The sequence below is a fragment of the Euphorbia lathyris genome, chromosome 4, assembly GCF_963576675.1.
Source record: "Euphorbia lathyris chromosome 4, ddEupLath1.1, whole genome shotgun sequence".
Lineage (NCBI taxonomy): Eukaryota > Viridiplantae > Streptophyta > Magnoliopsida > Malpighiales > Euphorbiaceae > Euphorbia > Euphorbia lathyris.
In genome coordinates this window covers 57,728,745-57,749,076 of record NC_088913.1, presented here as the reverse complement: position 1 = coordinate 57,749,076, position 20,332 = coordinate 57,728,745, and the positions used below count along the sequence as shown (strand labels likewise).

General features: G+C 37.7%; 1 pseudogene; it reads right to left on the bottom strand.

Moving 5' to 3' along the window:
* Positions 1-16,191: 16,191 nt before the first annotated feature.
* Positions 16,192-18,516, bottom strand: LOC136227191 (subtilisin-like protease SBT1.8; annotated as a pseudogene).
* Positions 18,517-20,332: the final 1,816 nt, after the last annotated feature.

Here is a 20,332-nt window from a genome sequence, read left to right as displayed (position 1 = left end):
ATGAGACAGAAAATGTTGAGCAACATGAACTAATCAACACTGAGCTGGTTGATGATGAAGCTGAGCCAACAAAAATGATCACGCTGATTAAGGGACAACTTCTCCTACTAACTCAATTGAGTCCATCCCTGCTGACCCCACTCCTCAAAAGACTAGGAGATTAAGGAGACTTAAGAAGAAAGCTCACAAATCTCCAGTGATTAACCTTATGGATGACTCACCATTAAGGGATCCGATCACTGATCTCTCTGATAAGGAGTTCAAATTCTTCACAAATCCTACTGAGTCTCCACCAGAGCAACATGAAAAGCAAGCCTCTGTTTCTCAGCCAAAGGAACATGCCGACTCAATTGTTACTCAACCCCAACATAATACCGAGCAAGTGCTCGAAGTTCCTGCTCCTCAACATACCGAGCTAGCTACGGAAACACCTGCTCAGGTCAGCGCTGAAATCCCTCAACTTTCTAAGTCCAGTCAGCTTCAGCCTGGCTCTGAGCAAGTACAAAACTCTACCGATCAACCACTTCCACAATCACAAGTGCATAATATCAGTTCAAGTCCAGCCACTGACCATACTGGCACTTCCTACATTGAGCAGAACCAAACACCTCCACCATCTGGTTCCACTCATCTTCCGGCATCTGGTTCCACTCATCTTCTGGCATCTGGGCCAACAAATGATGGATCCTTCAGTTATCTTAACGCCTCTGAGTCTGGTCGAAGAATCATTGACTCAGCTCAAGCCCTTCTTCAGGATCTTCATCGCTCCAACGCCGATGCTGCTGGGTCTGTTAATGTTGAGTCAACTCTACTTTCGTCTGTCACTCAGCTTCTTACAGAGATCAAAGGTCTTAAGGATCTTCTGAGTGTCATGACTTCCTTGCAGTCTCAACAACCCAGGCAGGTATCCATAGTAAAGCTGGCCGAACTCCAGCTGACAATAGTTAATCACTTAAACTCTCTTCAGGGTCAATTTCAAGCTATGTCAGCTGCGAACTCAATGTATGCAACTTCTGCCGAAGTTCATCAACTCTTCCACCAGCTTCACACTGAGCAAGCAAAAACCAACGAGCAACTCTCTTCCTCCTCCTAATGCTCCATTGAGCAAATTAGCGGGGCTGTACGTCTACTCAATTTGAGTAAGGAAGAGATGGAAACTGACCAACTCAAGACGAATGAGCTACTGCAATACTCCCAAGCCATTTTTAAGCATGTGCGTCATTCCAATGGTCAACGTCAGTATTATGACCCGGCTCTGCTTAAAATGTTTCATCAAGCATACGCCATGCTGACTGACAGTACCACCTGGATTGGGAAGTCTCAAGCATCCCTTCTAAGTATGCTCAGTACGTCGGTCAAGGTTCCTCGCTCTGTGTTGGATGATGGTGTGCCTGTTTTTGATGGCATAAATGAAAGCACGCGCAAGCTTAAGGCATTCTCTGCACGATTAACTCATGACACCTTCATTCCTCCTCCTCCCGATGGTGGCAAAACGGGGGAGAAAGAACAAGCTGAAAGAACTCAACATAAAGGCGAAGGAAGTCAGCAGAAACAAAAACAAAAAGACAAAGTGGTGCATTCTGCCCAAGTCAACTACAAGAAAAATAGCTTTACTAGGAATGACTAGATATATATGCTATTTTTAGCCTTTGTTAAACTTATATTTTTTCTTGTATATTTTGTTATGCTTGACTTTAATTCAAAACTATGCTTGCATCTCTTATTCATACTGACCAATCTTATGTGATGCTTACTTATGTTTTGTGATAAATCTTAACGCATCTTCATTAAATCAACTGTGCAAATTGCCTACATTGCTTTATGACTGTCTGCTGTGTTGATCAATATGTTTACTTCCTTTATATGTCCACTTAACTAAAACTCATTGAACAAAGCAATACTCAGCGCTCTCTGATATTTAAATCTTCCGCTTAAACTGAGTTAAAAAGAATATGTTCCATGAGCTGACCTATTTCTGAAAACTGACCTTAGGCTTACTTGATTAAACCTTGAAATGTTTAAAGTAAAACTAAGTCAGTAGCTCAACCCTTACGGGGGAGTAATTTGAGTGATATAAGGTCAACTATCATGGGGGAGCTCAACACTGAGTTCTTCACTGAATATTTTTGACAACTTCAAAATGGGGGAGTTTGTTGAAACACCTTTCCACATGATTTTGATTTGACAAAATTATATAAGTAATGATAAAAATATTCTAACACATTAAATTTAAATGCTTTAATTTATTCATACTAATGTGTTTGTTCAATGTTGAGTTTATTGATTTATAAGACATTAAGATAAAGAGCCCAAAGGCCCATAAATGGAAGTCAAGGCCAAGTCAACAGAACAAGACCACACGGCCCAAGAATTCAAAATGCGGTCGTTCTATACAAAGCACAAGCTCAGCATGAAGAGGGATCGAGAAGCCTTCTACCAATTGCTTCAAGACGAAGCTGCTGAGTGGAACGACAAGAAGTACAAGTCAGCGGCAGAACAAAATCAACTTCAAGACAAAGTATTTCTACTTTGGGTAAAGTTCAGAAGGCGCAAGAAGCTGTCTGGAAGACTTTGCCATAAATGTCGAAATATTCTGTTTATCGGACGAAAAGCTGCCGAGCACTGACGAAGACAGAGGATGCAAGAATTTCATTGGCCAATGACACTGAGCACGTCCTGAGTGACAACGATAGGAAGCCGTTTGCCTCCAACGGTTATTTCGAAATTCGAAATTACCAGTGCTTGAAATGTCACTATGTAAATGCCTCTCATTTGCTTCAATCGATGTAGATCTTCAACTAGTCGAAACGCTGACCAAATTCACACTTGAAGTTCTGTGAGAAAAGCAAAGCAAAAATCTTACACCTACTTCCAATCATTGTGTAAAAGTCTAGAGTGATTTCAATTCATTTAAAGTGTCTTAGCAATTATTGTTTAGGACAAACACTTTATCATTTCTAGAAGAATAGAAAGGAGAGGCTGAGTACTCGGTTATAGTACTCAGCGGTAGTTATAGGAGTGAGTAGAGGTATAGAGGAAGGTACTCTTGTATACTCAGCTTCTATTGTAAAAGGTTTCGTGCTCTACCTTTAAAGAGCTCAGTAGAGAATTCAAAAAGCTCGGAACGCATTCTGGGGACTGGATGTAGGTGGAGAGGCCGAACCAGGATATGTCTGTTGAGTAACATATTTCTAACCTTTAAACTCCTTTATATATTGCTTGCTATAAAACTGACTAAGTAACGAACTCACGCTGAGTTGAGTGCACTAAGAAGCTGAGTTCAGGAATAAAATCAAAGTGTTATTTCCTGACTCAAGGAAAGAAACAGACTTAGTCACCAGTTGACTAAGCTTGTGTCTTTGAAACTACTTAGTGCCGCTGTGTAAACCTTTTCTAACGAAAAGAAGTCAGCCTTAACGGACAAAATTTTAAATAGTTCCTATCCCCCTTGGAACTAACCTTGTCACGTTATAAGGGACCAACACTTCGATCTACCTCAGACCCTATTTCCAGGCCCATACAGTCATTTTCCGCACTAACATACCCATGAGGAAAGTATTGCAAAGGCCAGAAACCTCAGGGAGATTGATGGAATGGGCAATCTGCCTGGGTGAATTTGATGTCCATTATGAAGGCAGATCTTCCCTCAAAAGCCAAGTCTTGGTAGACTTTGTGAATGAATTCACTGAAGAAGGCGTGAATCTCCCCAAATCCAAGATTGAAGAATGGACGATGTACACTGATGGGGCTTCTTCAGTTGAAGGTGCATGGATATGCATCATGATCAAGGGGCCACATTATATAAAACTGCATTATGCTGCAAAGTTAGACTTCCCCGCAACAAACAATGAAGCAGAGTATGAGGCCTTAATATTGGGGCTACGCTTGTTGAAGGAGATTACACCCGAGTGGATCGTGATCTATAGCGATTCCAAGCTAATGGTCAACCAGGTAATAAAAAATTTTGAAGTAAAAGATGACATCCTGGCCAAATACGTAGAAGAGGTCAAAAAGCTGTTGAACTACCTCGAGACTAAAGAAACCAAGTGGGAGCTGGTCCATGTGCCTCGGGGATCAAACACAGAAGCATACCATTTAGCTAAACTAGCTTCTAGCAAGGAGCAATGGGCGAACCTACAATGCCCGTTCGAAGTCAAGACGACACCGTCATTCGCCTCAAAAACTGTATCTCTTCTTACATCCGTTGAAAGTGATTGGAGATCACCAATCCGCCAGTATCTTGCAGATGGAACTTTGCCTCAAGACAAAGAAGAAGCTCGACGGACGGTAAGAAAATCAGCTTATTTCTCCATGATAAATGATTGCTTGTACAGAAAATCTTTTCGACATCCCTGATTGAAATGTGTCACGACAGAAGAGGGACAACAGATCCTCAAGGAGTTGCATGATGGCACTTGTGGAGCCCATGAGGCATCTGCCTCCATTCTGAAAAAATCCAGGTTGGCAGGATTTTATTGGCCCACGGCGGAACTCGATGCTCAGAAGCTAGCAAAATCTTGTCACAATTGCCAGGTTCATGCAAATGAATCTCACACGGCTAAGCACCTTCAAAATCCCATCATCGAGGGGCGACCGTTCGCCATTTGGGGAATTGATATTGTTGGTCCCGTTCCTCCTACTAAAAGATAGAGGAAGTATGTGGTAGTAGCTGTGGATCACTTTACAAAATGGGTGGAGGCCGAGGCTGTCTCATCTATAAATGTAGAACGGATGGTTGAGTTTCTCAAGGACAATATCGTGGGAAGATATGGGGTCCCCCACACGATTATCACAGACAATGGAACGCAATTCAATTGTGGAGAGTTCAAAGCCTTCTGCGAAAGTCTAGGCATTCAAAACAGGTTCGCCTCTGTTTACTATCCTCAATCTAATGGGATGACTGAGGTCACAAATCGAACAATTGTTAAAGGCATAAAGAAAAGGAACAAAAAATGGGCCGATCAGCTGATGAGCGTCCTATGGGCGTATCGAACCACTCATCGAACGGCAACGGGCGAATCACCATTTTCCCTTTCCCATGGCGTGGAAGCCGTGATCCCCATTGAGATCCAGGTCCCTAGTGATAGAGTTACGTTCTATTACGAAAATGAGAATGACCAGAGATTAAAGGAAAATCTTGATCAACTAGAAGTAAAAAGGGAGAAAGCGTATGTACGAATGGCCGCCTACAAACAGAGGATCGCGGCCTATCACGACAGAAATGCAAAGCTTGTGGATCTAAATGTGGGAGATCTTGTACTCCGAAAGGCGGACAAAATCCAATATTTTGAAGGAAAAGGAAAACTGGGAATCACCTGGACGGGCCCATACAAGATAGTCACCGAGATCGGACCCGCCACTTTTAAAATTCAAGACATGGAGGGAAACACACTGCCACGCATGTGGAACATCCAGAACCTCTACAAGTATTTCGCCAGGGAATAGAATGTAATTAAGGTCTTGAGTACTCTTTTTCCTTTACTAAGTTTTTATCCCATGAGGTTTTTCTTATTAAAGGTTTTAATGAGGCTCACATGTAAGACCCGCTTGTTGTAATAAGGCGCATCGCCATTCAATAAAAAGCAATTTTTATCTTGTCAATTCTTTTTTAGTATTTTCTTGTAGCAATATGAATATTCCAGATTAAAAAAGAAGGGGGGAAACCAACGCATTCCCACAAGTAGAATAGTGCTATCACAGCATAACTATTTTCTCCTCAAAGATAGGAGAACAATCTCAGAGGCGGATCAATTCACCTTAAAGATAGGGAACAATTGATCACCGTCAGAGATAGAGTTAAAACATTTCTCAGACGTAAGATCTTTACACTCTCACACGCTCTTTCCCAAAAAAGAGTTCCAAGTCCTAGTGGCGGATCGACTCACCTCGAAGATAGGAAGCAAATAGATCGCCTAAGGCAGCTTAACTCCCTCTAAAGGAATAAAAGCTCTAAAGCCTTCAAAGAGGCTCGCATTCCAAGGAATGGCTGGCCACCTGTTGGGGTTTAGTGTCCTATAGACAATTGTTCTAGGATACGAACTTAATGTAAATGAAGTGTTCTTTATATCATTTGTTTTAATGAGATATATGTTTTTATAACTATATAAAGGCAATCCTTTTTTCGAACTAAATAAAGTCTAATAAAAGGAAATCCGTAAGTTTGTTTAAAGTGATCATAAAGTGTTCATACAAGCATGAAGTGAGACTAAACTTTATGATAAACTAATAAACTTAAAACCACCCCAAGTCAAGTGATATGCCCATGATTGACAGAAAGCTGATCTCACAAGCTTCATATATACAGATATCTGGACAGTTACGTGGATCCAATGAAAGGGAGTTCATTAGGATTGGGGATCCGATTTGAGATAACATGATGGGTAGATTCATCCTTGTCATATGTTCATCTCATTGGTATTAATAGGTATAACTAATCCTCAGACTCAAAGCAATGTTAATTGGTCATTCTGAATTACTGAATGTGAGACTTTGATCCTGTTGTAACACGATCCTTAACAGAGATGACTCTGGGGTGTGAACAGCAAAGGTTGGGTGTCATAGGAGGTAATTTAAGGATAGTTATACATTGGATTGAGCATTTATCACTCCCGATAAATAGGAGATACATCCAAGGATCGCTTATGGAAGACTCGACTCTAAATCCTTGCAAGGTGATAGCTTAAGACTTGAAATACATATTTCACTTAACCTATCTATTTGAGTTGACTCGGCCTGTACAAGTATAATCCTCAGACTCAAAGGAATGTTAATTGGTCATTCTGAATTACTGAATGTGAGACTTTGATCCTGTTGTAACACGATCCTTAACAGAGATGACTCTAGGGTGTGAACAGCAAAGGTTGGGTGTCACAGGAGGTAATTTCAGGATAGTTATACATTGGATTGAGCATTTATCACTCCCGATAAATGGGAGATACATCCAAGGATCGCTTGTGGAAGACTTAACTCTAAATCCTTGCAAGGTGATAGCTTAAGACTTGAAATACAGATTTCACTTAACCTATCTATTTGAGTTGACTCGGCCTGTACAAGTAAAACGAACGTCTCGCTATATGTGACTTGACATCATCCATAGTCATAAGATTCAGTTCAAGGATGTAGTTGATAAAGGATCGAATTATACTGTAACTAATATGGAAAGGTTAACGACATAATCAACCTGTCTTCTTATGGCTCTGGGGGAATGATTACGGACTTGCTAATCACATACTCTGTACATCATTCCGTTATGCAAAGATTAAATATAATTCTTTGAAAATTAATTTAATAGTTGTATACGGCCAGAAGTAATAGGAACCTAATGGGTCACACATAAGACTTGGAACCTAAAAGAGATATAGATGTTAATTAATTGATGGAAGCCCAATTGAGCCCAATGAGGCCCATAGACCATAGGGGGGGGGTCGAAATTCATGTATGATACATGAATGATTAATTTGATTTTTTAATCAATCCTAATTAGATTAGGATTATGAATTAAATTAATTAAAAGATAAATAAGTTAGGAGTTTTAATTAGATTATAATACTCCTATTATTATCCAATAATGTTATTATTATTATCCTTAATATATTAGATATATAATGAGATAATAATTAGGAATTCTATTCCGAATTGAATTCCTATTCAGTAACCTAATTCTATCTAACTAGGGATTAGATACAAGAGATTATAAATACCCCCCTATATAGGAATTTCGGCCAACACAAGCAAAATCCCTAGAGTGGTTTTTGGAAATCTACTATAGTGCAAGAGAGAGAATTTTCGACCCCCAGTTCGAGGACGAGATTTTCTACGGCTTCCTTCCGATCAATTGATTTCATCTATTTCTTTTATCCTTGATCTTGTGTTGATTAATTAGAGACAATCTATTTTGGTTGCTATTCAACGGTTGATTCTAACTTAATCTTCCTGTGTTTTATTTTGTGCTTGGGAACTCGGAGAAGAGTTGTGGGCACTTCATTAACAACGGTAGATTGATTATCATAAGGTAATTCTTCTTATCCCTCTTTATATAAAATAACGATTAACGGATCCTAGGGTTAATGAAAATAGGTTAAATTTTTTATATTTCCGCTGCTATACCTTAGCCTAATTTCCAACAGTGGTATCAGAGCCATCGTTAAATCCGTTATTTCATATATGAAAATTTAGAAGTTTTTCAATAGGATTGAATAAATATTTATAGTTAGGATTAATTAACAAATTGTTTTGATTAATTAATTCTAAAGATAAATAAGTTTTAATTAATTGTTAATTAAAATAGATTATGCGTATGTTCCTAATTATTTTGGTTGATAATCATCATAACAAAATCTATTAGTTTTATAGTTAGGTTGATAAAATCAGTTTTATTAATTCTAAAGATGAAACGGAAATCTATAGTAGTTTTTCCTATTTTCTGAAATCGTTTTAAACCCGTTTTAAAACTGATATATGTATATTAAAAAAAAAATACGACAGCGGCTCGGGAAGCGCCTCGCGGCGCGACAACCACTGTCGCGCGGCTGCTGCCGCAGCGGCCTTTCAGCCACCAGAGGGCTGCTGCCAAACGGCAGCAGCCCGACCCCGGGCCCCGGCCCGAAACCCACTTAATTTTAATTAGTTAAAATTGGTTTTAAATATATTTTAAATATATATGTTTCGGAAATTGATAGTTTTCTGTTTTGATTATCGAATGAAAATTTGTTTAAAAGTTTGTTTTACCAATTTGTAAATCAAAATATTAAATGAATTGAAATCAAAATAATTGGGACGTGCATAATTGACGTTTTGTATAGTTATATTAATCTAAGGATTAATATAAAGATATGAAACTATTAGAAGTAAAATTGGATGAAAGTTAATTTAATAAGTTAATGTGATTAACCTAAATATTACATAAAATAGTTATGTAATCAACCAATTAAATTTATTTAATTGAGTCTATGCATGTTTGGAGTTATGGACATATTTGGACCCTCTTTTAGTCTTTTGGTATCTTTAAAATAGGGCCTGCGCGTCCTGCCTTTCTACTATCTATTGTAATTTCTCCTCTCATATGATTCCCTTCAATTCAATTGAAGTTTTCTTTTAGTAGTATAGAAATTAATATGTAATTTCAAGGCGCCAAGGAGAAGACAGAGGACCTAAAGAGAAATATGTAATAGTTAGTATTTCCCTAGGTTTGGCCTTTTATTCCATCTCTGTCTCGACGGAATAATTTAGATGATATGTCCATAACGCCAATGTATGTGTCTGATGTATGCTAAAGCAAATCAAGACTAAGTTAGATTATGAGACTTAAAATAAAAATCCCTCGTTAAAAAGTTAAGTAAATAAACAAGTTATTAAAATCGGTTGCCCCTCCCTAATATTATAATTCAGCCGGCAGTACTGAGGGCCTTTGGGTTGTTGAGTAAACTCAAGCTCGGGGTCTTACGGTAACACCTGAATTATCGAAAATCATTTTTCATGAATATGGGGTAATACTTAAATTAGATTATGATAATTGGATGAGTAAACTCATGTTGTCATAAACTAATGGGCAATATGGTTGGGATTAATATGAATAGCATATTAGTTACTAATGTGGTTAGTAATCCAATAACCTAGGAATCACATTAAAGATGTGATTGATTACATGAATCTCCCTAATGAATGAGACTAGCTTGTTGAGTAAACTCAAGGCGAAATCTCAGGAGTTAGGATCCTAGCTCACTAAAGGATTTGTGAAATTCTTCGAATTAATATGGAGGGCTATTAATTTGGCAAAATAGTGGGAGCAATCTAAAATAAACTAAAAGGCCTATAATTTTAGATTGATATACTTTAAGCAAATGAATGACATACGTTTACTCTTTTTCTCTCTCAGGTTTAAATTAAACACACTCTTAAAATCATGACTAAAACCAATCTACAAAACATTCTTATCGATAACAAATTGAATGGTTCAACTTCACCGACTGGTTTCGTAACCTCAAAATCGTTTTGAAGTTCGATAGAATAGGGTATGTACTTGATACATCGATACCCACTGTCCCTGCTGATGATGCTCCCATCGAGGAAATTGATGCTTACCAGATGCACAAGGCTGATGATGATCATGCCGGATGCATCATACTTGCATCGATGACACCGGAATTACAAGTAACATGAGGAAATGGATGCCTATTCCATCATCATGCACCTAAAGGAATTGTTTGGGAAACAGACCAGGTGCGAACGCTACGAGATATCCAAGTTGCTATATCGTTGTAGGATGCAAGAGGGCACATCTGTGATGACACATTGTGTCAAGATTATTGGCTACATTACCAAACTTTCTAGTATTGGATTTGTGATGGATAACGAATTAAGCGTAGACTTAATTCTTCAATCCCTCCCAGAGAGTTATTCACAGTTCATCATGAACTATCAGATGAATGACTTGCAAACCTCTCTTGAAGAGCTTGCAAATATGCTCAAGTTAGTTGAGCCCAATATGAAGAAAGACAAAGCCATACCGGCTCTTGTCATAGAGGGATCAAAGAAGGGAATTCTCCCAATCCTAAATATCCCAAGAAAGGTAAGAAAGCCGTGCCCAACAAAACTAAGGGAAAGGAAGTGAAGAAGCCCAAAGGAGAGTGCCACTTCTGTGGTAAAGACGGGCATTGGAAGAGGAACTGCAAGGAGTACCTAGCCTCCCTCAAGAAGGGAAATTGCGGTGGTTCAACATCTGGTATGTTTTATATTGAAATAAATACAGTTTCACAGTATGAATCATGGGTACTTGATACCTGATGTGGATCTCATATTTGTACAAATATGCAGGAGCTAAAACAGACTAAGGAACTAAATAAAGGAAGCATAAACTTGCGAGTAGGAAATGGAGCAAGCGTTGCCGCCCTCGCAATTGGAGATTATGTTTTGCAGATTGAATAGTCTGCTGAATATCTGCAAGGGAGCTGCGCGCCTCATCAATGTTAGCATTGAAGTTACCAAAAATATTAATATTCCAATTTCTCAAAATAGTTCTCAGACCACGTAACTTATGACACAACAAAGGAGCCGGCAGAAGAGCAGGGGCAGGGCCATCCCAATGATTTTTAATTATCCCATAAAGCTCAGGATTACTAACCCACATTTTTTGAAATCTGAACCGAGAAATCCTACCAGAAGTAGTCGAAAATTTGAAGAGAAGGGGGTGGTGGTCTGAGTGATGACGCGTCAGCTCCACACCGTATGAATTCCAAGTTTCCGCAAAATCAGCCGAACTAAAGCCCTGTCAAGCCGAGAATTGACACGCGCCTCACCAGTTCTCCCATTACACCAAGTGAAGAAACAACCAGTAGAGGGAATATCCAGCCAATCCCCATCATCCACAAAATTCCTGAAGTCACGACAAGGTCTCGTAGCTGGAGGCCGTCCCGTTTTCTCATGAGCCCCAAGGATTGCATTAAAGTCCCCAATTAACAACCATCTACCTTGTAAATTCAATTTGAGAGCATTTAGAGTCAAAAAGAGGTCAACACGTCTGTTTGCCCAAATACTGCCATACACAATTCCATAATAATGCTTAATGCCCTGCACATCCTGTTGCAAAACCACAAACTGTTCATGCTGAAGAATTACAGAGATTGCATCAGTCATAGCAATCCTTTGAAGAATCCAAAGAGTTGGTTTATCACGCAGATTAACAGAGATCAGTCTCATGCCAATGTTGGCCCAAAACGAAGGACGAATTGCCTCAAAATCAACCATTGGTTCTGCTAAACAAAGAAGATCAGGTTTATGTTGTTTACATAAATCAGAAAGGTACCTCGGAATGTTAGGGTTGAGGAGCCCCCTACAGTTCCAGAACAGAACTGTCATTCAAAACGAATAGGGGGTTTGATGGCCCGTTTCGCCCGGGATTTCTCTGCCTCATGTTTTCCACCTCTGCGTGCTTTAATTGATGTCACAGTGTGCCATATTTCATCTTCTTGCTCTGCCTGGTCTGCCCAAGAAAGAGTGGGAGAAATATTGTTGTTGCCAGGAGAGTCAGGCCTCTCCACTTCATCAACCAGCTCTATTTGTCCCAAGGGGCTCCCAGCAAACGCAAGTTCTTTGTCAAGACCGACCTTCTCAACATCAATTTTCTCAGCAAGGTCAGTAACAATTCCGGCCGTGGCAATTGCTACCGGGACAATTGCACGATTCTCATCGGGAGGAGAAGGTTTCTTAGTTGGCGGTTTTTGAAAAGATCGACTCTCCTGTGGTTTTTTATTTTTCCTGCAGTCATATGCCGAATGACCAATAGAAGAGCAAACTTTGCAAAACTGAGGAAGCCTTTCATAAACCACTTCAATCCAGATGTTTTTCCCTGCTCTCTCAACTCCAAGCTTCGTAGGTAGTTCTCCTGCCAAATCCACATCCAACAGTAGTCTAGCAAAATGCCCAAAATCACCCTCAAGGGTGGCTTTGTCAAACCGAATCAATCCCCCAATCCCTGTTGCAATGTCCGAAAGAATTTGTCTATCCCAATATTCCCATGGAAGAGAGTAGAGGCGAACCCAAACCTGTGCATTAGTGGAATGTTCGGCATAAGGATCAAAATCCGGCACCCAAGGTTGAAGACGAAAAGTTCCCGGACGGGTATTCACAATCCCTTTGTTGACAACCATATCATGTGCTTCTTTGGAAGGCAAGATTACTTGAAAATATCCTTTACCAATCGCAATTAGCCTCCACTGAGCAATGATTCCCCAAATTTTGGTTAAACTCGTCTTAAGGTCCGCCACTTTCCAAGGGGAATCCCCTTTAGATAGAACAAGTCTTCCGATAAGAGCGTGTGAGCAAAGAGCTAATCTCCTCTCATAGACCGATTGCGAAATCTGAATGGATTTCAGGCCTCCAATGTCAGTAACTGTAGCAGAGGATTGATGAACCTCGGGAATGCCTCGTTTAACAACAAAGGAGAAAGACGGCACGGGTTTGTCACTAGTAAGGGGCTGATGAGGCAGATCCGAAGAAAAACGAAGCTTAGGATTGAAGAGAACTTCGATACTAAGGAAATCATCCGGAGGAGGAGCCATGATCACAGCCGGCACGACACCAATCGCCGGAGCAGCCAGACCGAAATCGACCACCTCAATGAAAATTCAAGACAACAGATATGAGAGAGAGAAGACAGATCTGAAAGAGAGAAGATAGATCTAAAAGAGAGAGAAAGATCTAAAAGAGAGAGATAGATCTGAGAGAGAGAAGATAGATCTCAAAACTCTCCATCTTCATAAAAATTCTTCACCATGACAACAGATCTGAGAGAGAGAAGACAGATCTGAAAGAGAGAAGATAGATCTAAAAGAGAAAAGATAGATCTCAAAACTCTCCATCTTCATAAAAATTCTTCACCATGACAACAGATCTGAGAGAGAGAAGACAGATCTGAAAGAGAGAAGATAGATCTAAAAGAGAGAGATCCAATTTAATTTAATTATCCAAACTATGAAAACAATACACAAAATGTTCATTTGTTATGATAACTGCTAACTAAAATTTTAATAAGGCAAATTCTAAATAATAACTAAACCAACTAAAGACCTAAAAAAATTCTATAACCATTCAAATCCTTTAATTAGACCTACGTCAATATAAAAGAAGCTATAACTTTACTCTCACAAGAATCATAATGTTAAATATATATTTTTTTTGTATCAAACAAACTCCAACGAAATAACTTATCCACCAATATGATATATATCCAAAGGCCATATAAACATCCTAAACCACCAACACCAAACTCATTTATTCTCTCCAAAACACATTTAACTAATCATCAAACATATTTCAATTTCACATCTCAAATTCTCAAATAGACTACTCGATGTTCAAAAACTCAAACATGTTTTTTGTGAAATTCCCAATCACGTTAATCCACACTAATACAGAGCCTGAAAATCTATGCTAACAGCTTATAATTAATCAACGAGCTCTATAGGACAGGGTGACTACACTCACAACAGCTCATAAAATCTATAACATTCAATTTTATATAACTTGAACCTATCAACCACTAAAAAAATCCAAATAAACTTTTACATAGTTCTCCAAACCATTTATACTTTCAAATTATATTATATGCCAATTTAAAGTTGTCATCAAACAAAGTTAAATTCCCACTATCAGTACTAACCAGATAAAACAATGAACACTCCAATTACCCTTCTAATTCGACTATCCAAAACCATATACCAATTACCACATCATTGTGAAAGTGGTGATCAAATCAATTCAAAGTAATAACCTTGCTCGCACTAAAGTCCTGTATACATACAACAACTAACTCCAATAATTATATGCACATTAAAAGAAAAAAAACCCACAGTTTCTATAACCCAAACACTTGAATACGACACACCGATTCAAATTCCAAGGGATAACTTGATCCAAAAAAAACAATCCATAAAATCTATAACATGTCTCTGATACCATCTTTGTCACAATTCGAACCTGGCCATGACCGGCACATAAATTAAGATTACCTTAACCTATGCTAACCTGGCCAGAAAATGTTTTATCATCTAACTAGAACAAAGACTATTTTGAACAATAATAGTTTTAGGAAAGTTCATCCGAACTTTCTTAAAGGAACGAAAATAGGAGATAAATTTAAAAATCGGATAGAACTATATTTATCAAACCTTTTAATATTAATTACCAAAGGACCGAAAGATATTTTAAACAAAATACTTTTATCAAACCGATTTCATGCTAGAGATTTCAAAATCAAAGAAATAATGTCATGAACCATAATTACCACTCACCTTTAACACCAAAATTTTCTATTCGATAATAAATCCAACTAAAATTACTCCAAAATTTTCTATCATACTCCATAAAATGTACAACTCAAATAAGATTGAGTCAAATTAAACTATTGGAGAAATCGAAGTAAGTGAATCAATATAATAAATGGTATTAAAATACGAGTTTAGTGAAAACTATGATACGTAAAGAAAATATAATTTTCTAACACCATGAAAAACAAACACTAAATTTATATGAATATATGATTTTACAAAACAGCAACAACTAAAGTAAATTACCTTTTGTTTGAAGAGTTATAGTAATTGCTTCCAAACTTGCTCAAAATCGATGAATATGGCTAAAATAAAATGTTTCGACGAAAACGAGAAGAACTCGAATTTTTACAAAAAATTTTATCTTTCAAAAACTGAACTTATTCAATTATTTATATGTAAAGAGGTTAAGTAATTTAAGTAAAATAAAAAAGCTTAAATATAGGAGAAGAATAAGGTGTAGAGTATATCTAAGTATAATTTAAAAAAAAAAACAAAGAAGGATAATTATAAAAAAATTACTATGATTTTTCGAAAATATATACAAATTTAAATACTAAATTTTTGTACAGGAACTATATATACTGAAACTTTTTTTAAAAATCTTTAAATATAAATAACATATACAAATTCACCAAATATAACACATCAACTTGAAATATGAATAACATACGCAAATTCACCAAAATAAAAGAAAATAAAAAAATAAATTAAAAATAAAGAAATAAAAAAATATACACATCAACTTGAAACTGATATAAAAATTATATATATGTTGTTAATTGTCACATATTAATGACTATTTTTTTTTTCTTTTACGGAATTCAATCAAAAGGTATTGGAAAAATAGTATTCCGTCAACAATTTCGTCAATACATATGATGAAATATATTTGTCAGATATATAACTCCGAGCAATGGCGGCAATAATAGTTTGATGGAATTTTCATTCCGTCAGAAAACTTTACTCAAAAATATTGAGCGAACAACATTCGTCTAAATTTAATAACAGAATTCATTTTGTCCGAAAGTTCCGTAGGTAATGAAGGTTTTTCTTATAGTATATATGAGAGATGATGGGTTAAAAAAAAAAAATTGTATAAATGTTGGGTTAATTCGAGGAGTACCGTAACGAAGAAATGTGCATGTAAAGGGGAGTGGGTGAATCTTGTAGGATGTTAATATCATGAAAAAAAGGGTATCATTTAGAAATGAAAATTGGAAGCAAAACAAGCAAGTTGTGAATTAAGTAATAGCACGATACATATTATATATAGATAGAACATTAATAATAGTACATAAAAGCCGGCTGGTTATTTAGTAGATAAGTTAACACAGCCAGAGAAAGAGACCGTACACAGTAACTGAAATTAGGAACCCCAGCTAAAGGCAATGGGGCTCCTAACCATATGGGAATTGCTGGACCAAACAAGAGAGCCAAAAGCATCCGTTTGAGTTTGAGTGGCTGGGTTAACCTTGTTTGAGAACATAAAAGTGATTTCATATTTGTGCTTGTCCCCAACATTTTCAAACACCAAATGGGATGGTTTGACTTGGACCAGCACAGATGAGGGTGCGGTCACCACAGATCCAGCAACTCCGACATTGGTCAATACTCGGGTGTATCTAATCACGGTTTTGTTGTCGAATATTACTGAAAAGGAGGGATAGTTGAGTTGTCCAGGATGTTTAAATTTTTTAGAACAATTAAGCTTTGGGTTGTTTGCCAATGCTTGAACATCCTTGAGAGGGTACCCCAATGAACAGATGAAGGTGACATAGTCTTGTTTGGAGATATCGTAAATGAGACCTGGAGAGAGAGCTTTCTTTGGGTTAATATGACCAGAACCGTATGCCCATGGATTTGAAGAGGTCGATGTCGCTTCATCAGTGATTGATGACCCTGATCCTGTGTTATCGGTGGTGTATGCGCTAGTCATTAGGGCTGATCTTACTGCACTCGGACTCCACTTAGGATGAGCAGCTTTCACTAGTGCAGCAACTCCACTTGCATGTGGACAAGACATGGATGTACCTAAATTAAATTAACATAAATAACTCAGATCAATACAAATACAAATACAAAATACAAAATCCAAAATACAAAATACAAATAACTAATTAATACCAGAGATAATGTTGTAATCCTGGTGGGCAGCCCCGGACCAAGCAGCCAAGATATTCACTCCAGGTGCCAATATATCAGGCTTCAAGATCTGTGGCGTCAAAGAACTGGGCCCTCTAGAACTAAATGAAGCCACCACTGGCGACGGTCGGACATCCACAACCGTTCCACCAAAGCTAAGTAGGACAGTAGGATTGGAATCTGTTTCAATGTACTTGGTAAGCAAATCACTAGCTTGCTTTCCCACCACCACCGTTGGGAGAAAGACAACTTCAGTAGCCAACACCTTCGCCACTGTTGGATCCACCAATATCATCCCAACACCCCCAGCCTTCCGAACTAATTCACTTTTTTCTAATTGTCCCGTCATCTCACCGGCATGACAAACTACCACTTTGCCGCGCACCATTGCTGGATCGAGAATACTTGGATATTCGCAAAAGTTGCTTAAACTAGTATTCGCATATACCAAACCGACTCGCTTATTCTACATTCCAGGTCCATTGTATAGTAGTGTGACACCCCTCAATCGTTTTTTATTTCCAAGTAAAGCATATCCCGGAAAATCTCGATCCATGCTTCCTGCAGCAACAGTCAACATCCATGGTGCTCCATTTCCTAGAGTGGATGGTCTTGGTCCACTGTTACCAGCTGCACAAGAGACCAAAACACCCTGCTGCATTGATACGAATGCACCTATAGCGTTGACATCATTATGATAAGCAATGGGCTCTGGGCCTGCTCCAAGCGACAAAGATATTATATCAACGCCGTCTTTGAGAGCTTGCTCCATTCCAGCTAGAACATCAGACTGTGCACACATACCGTTGCTCCAGCAGACCTTATAGATTGCTAGCCGAGCTCGAGCTGCCATGCCACGGGCTGTTCCTGTCGCATAACCAAACACACTCGCATTTGCAACAGGAGAGCCCGCAATTGTGCTTGCAGTATGCGTTCCATGCCCATCGTAGTCCCTTGCTGACACAATATCATCATCTTTCAATCCTTTTTTCTTGATTCCTTGTTTGAAATAACGGCATCCAATTATCTTTTTGTTGCAGAGTTTCCCATCAAAATCTTTGGTGGTCGTGCATGAACCTCTCCAACGTTTCGGGATAGGAGGTAAGCCTGTGTCATCAAAACTTTTAGACTCTGGCCATACCCCTGAATCAACAACTCCAATAATTACATTCTCTGCAGCTTCTGCAACTTGATCAAATTCACCTCCTTCTGTCAAATTGAAGTTGGAATTCAGACCAAGGAATTCTGGGGTGCGCGTAGTCTGGAGATAGTAAACTTTATCTTCAAATACATTCACTACACTCTCAAACTTTTTTAATGACTCCGCTTCTTCAGGGTCCAGATAAGCGGCGAAGCCATGAAATGCGGTGGTGTAGGTGTAAAAAATTGAATCAGGGGTGGAAGCGAGAGATTGGTACCATTCAAGGTGGGTGGGAAATGAGTTGGGCTTCGAATAGTGATTCATTTGGAAAATATAACTTTGCTTTTCGGCAAAAACCGGAAAAGTTAGTAAGAAGAGGGCAAGAGTTAACAAGATGTTTGTTTTCATTTTTGATGCCTCACACCTAAAGCTACTGATCTCTTATCCTTTTATAGTCATCCAACTTCTTTTTTTATTATTATTTTATTAATTTTTACTTTCTCATATTTGTATCAATGCCTACCTCCAATAAAGTAACTTATTTAGAGCATTTTCAATCGAGGATATTTAAAAGAGTGCCATTGATGTAGCAGTGAGTTTGATAATTTTTTAATGATACCTACTATTGGAGTGATGATAGATGTTAAGAAAGTTATTGAAAGGTTGACAATTTTTAGCAATTTTACTTCAAAATTGTCAAACTTCTTTTTAACATAAAAAATGATTTATTTGATACTATTGGTGCACCTTTTTTGATGACTCTCTTATTTTACTATTTCTTGATAATATTTATAATTAAAATAAATTATATATTAAGTAATGATTTGTGGAGTTATTGTAGCATTGTTTACTAAAATATTATATTTTATTAATTTAATAAAATATTGTATTTTAGTATGATGTGGTAAATTTGACACTTTTCGAAGCAACCTCTATTGGAAATGCTCTAACTGATTAGATCCTATGTTATCGGTTTTGGGTGTTTCATTTTTTTTTCATATTAAAAACATGAAAAAATTACAAAACTAGACTAATGGTAAAGCTCATCTATATATTTAGACTCATTTCATCGTATGCTACCTATTTAGACTCTTCTATTATTAATTTTCTAAAAATACCCTTAGTATATATATATATATATAACCAACTGTTTGCAAGGACCAATCACTCTCAAGATTTATCTCCCAATCACTCTCAATCATTTATCTCCCAATTACTCTCAAACATTTGTCTTCAAATCACTTGCAAAATCTGAGAATTTTCAGCGCAACATTTGTCCCCAAACGTAAGGTATGTAATTTTCTTGTTGAAGAAAGCACATATGCGATCTATCTCGTTTGTACTTTACTGTATATAACAGTTGCATATTTAGATCATTCAGGCTCGCAATTGATCCATTGTGATTGCATTTATCTCATTGCTGATCGCATTTGATCAAATGCGATCGCATTTAGCTCATTGCAGCTTGCAATTGATCCAATATGATCGAATTTAGCTCAAACTGCGGCTCACATTTTGATAAAATGTGACCGCATTTTCACCCCATTTGCACTCGTTTGCTTGAACTTTCACCCTTTTCCACTCATTTTCAAACTATATTTTGCAGAGATATATGTCTACAGATATTATTATTTGTACGATATCATGGAATGACCATTGGAAAAAAGGTAGCAAATACCATGACGTACATTGGTGGTGAATCAAAGTTGTTCCGGTTTGGAAAAAAATCATATAAATACATATTTCAAACACTAAATATAAGGTATCTTCCACAATAACTTTGGATCGGGGAGGAGTCTTTTCCTATAAATACATTTATCAAACACTAAATATAAGGTAAACGTTAAGAACATCACGTAGAGATACTCACAGTGGGAAGCTCAAACAATTGATCAAAAGTCGGGACTTTGATTCTCTTCCATCTATTTACACGGGGTGGAGCAAGTTCGATTTTCTTCACGTAAAAAGTATCTGACGCCTTCCAAAGCTCAAATAGCCAAAACTATACAAGATAAACAAATCCAATGATTAGAACGTGATAAAATATAAAAATACCATTCAATAGTTGGTATTTAGCTTGAAAAGCCTTTTTTTTTGTCTAAAATTGCTTTCGTTCGTTTAGCAATACCTCTTATCATCGTCTTGTACGTTTCAGACCAAGTCACCTCACCCAACGGGAATGCATCAAGAACTATCCAATCCATATTCACCAACCGTGATCTCT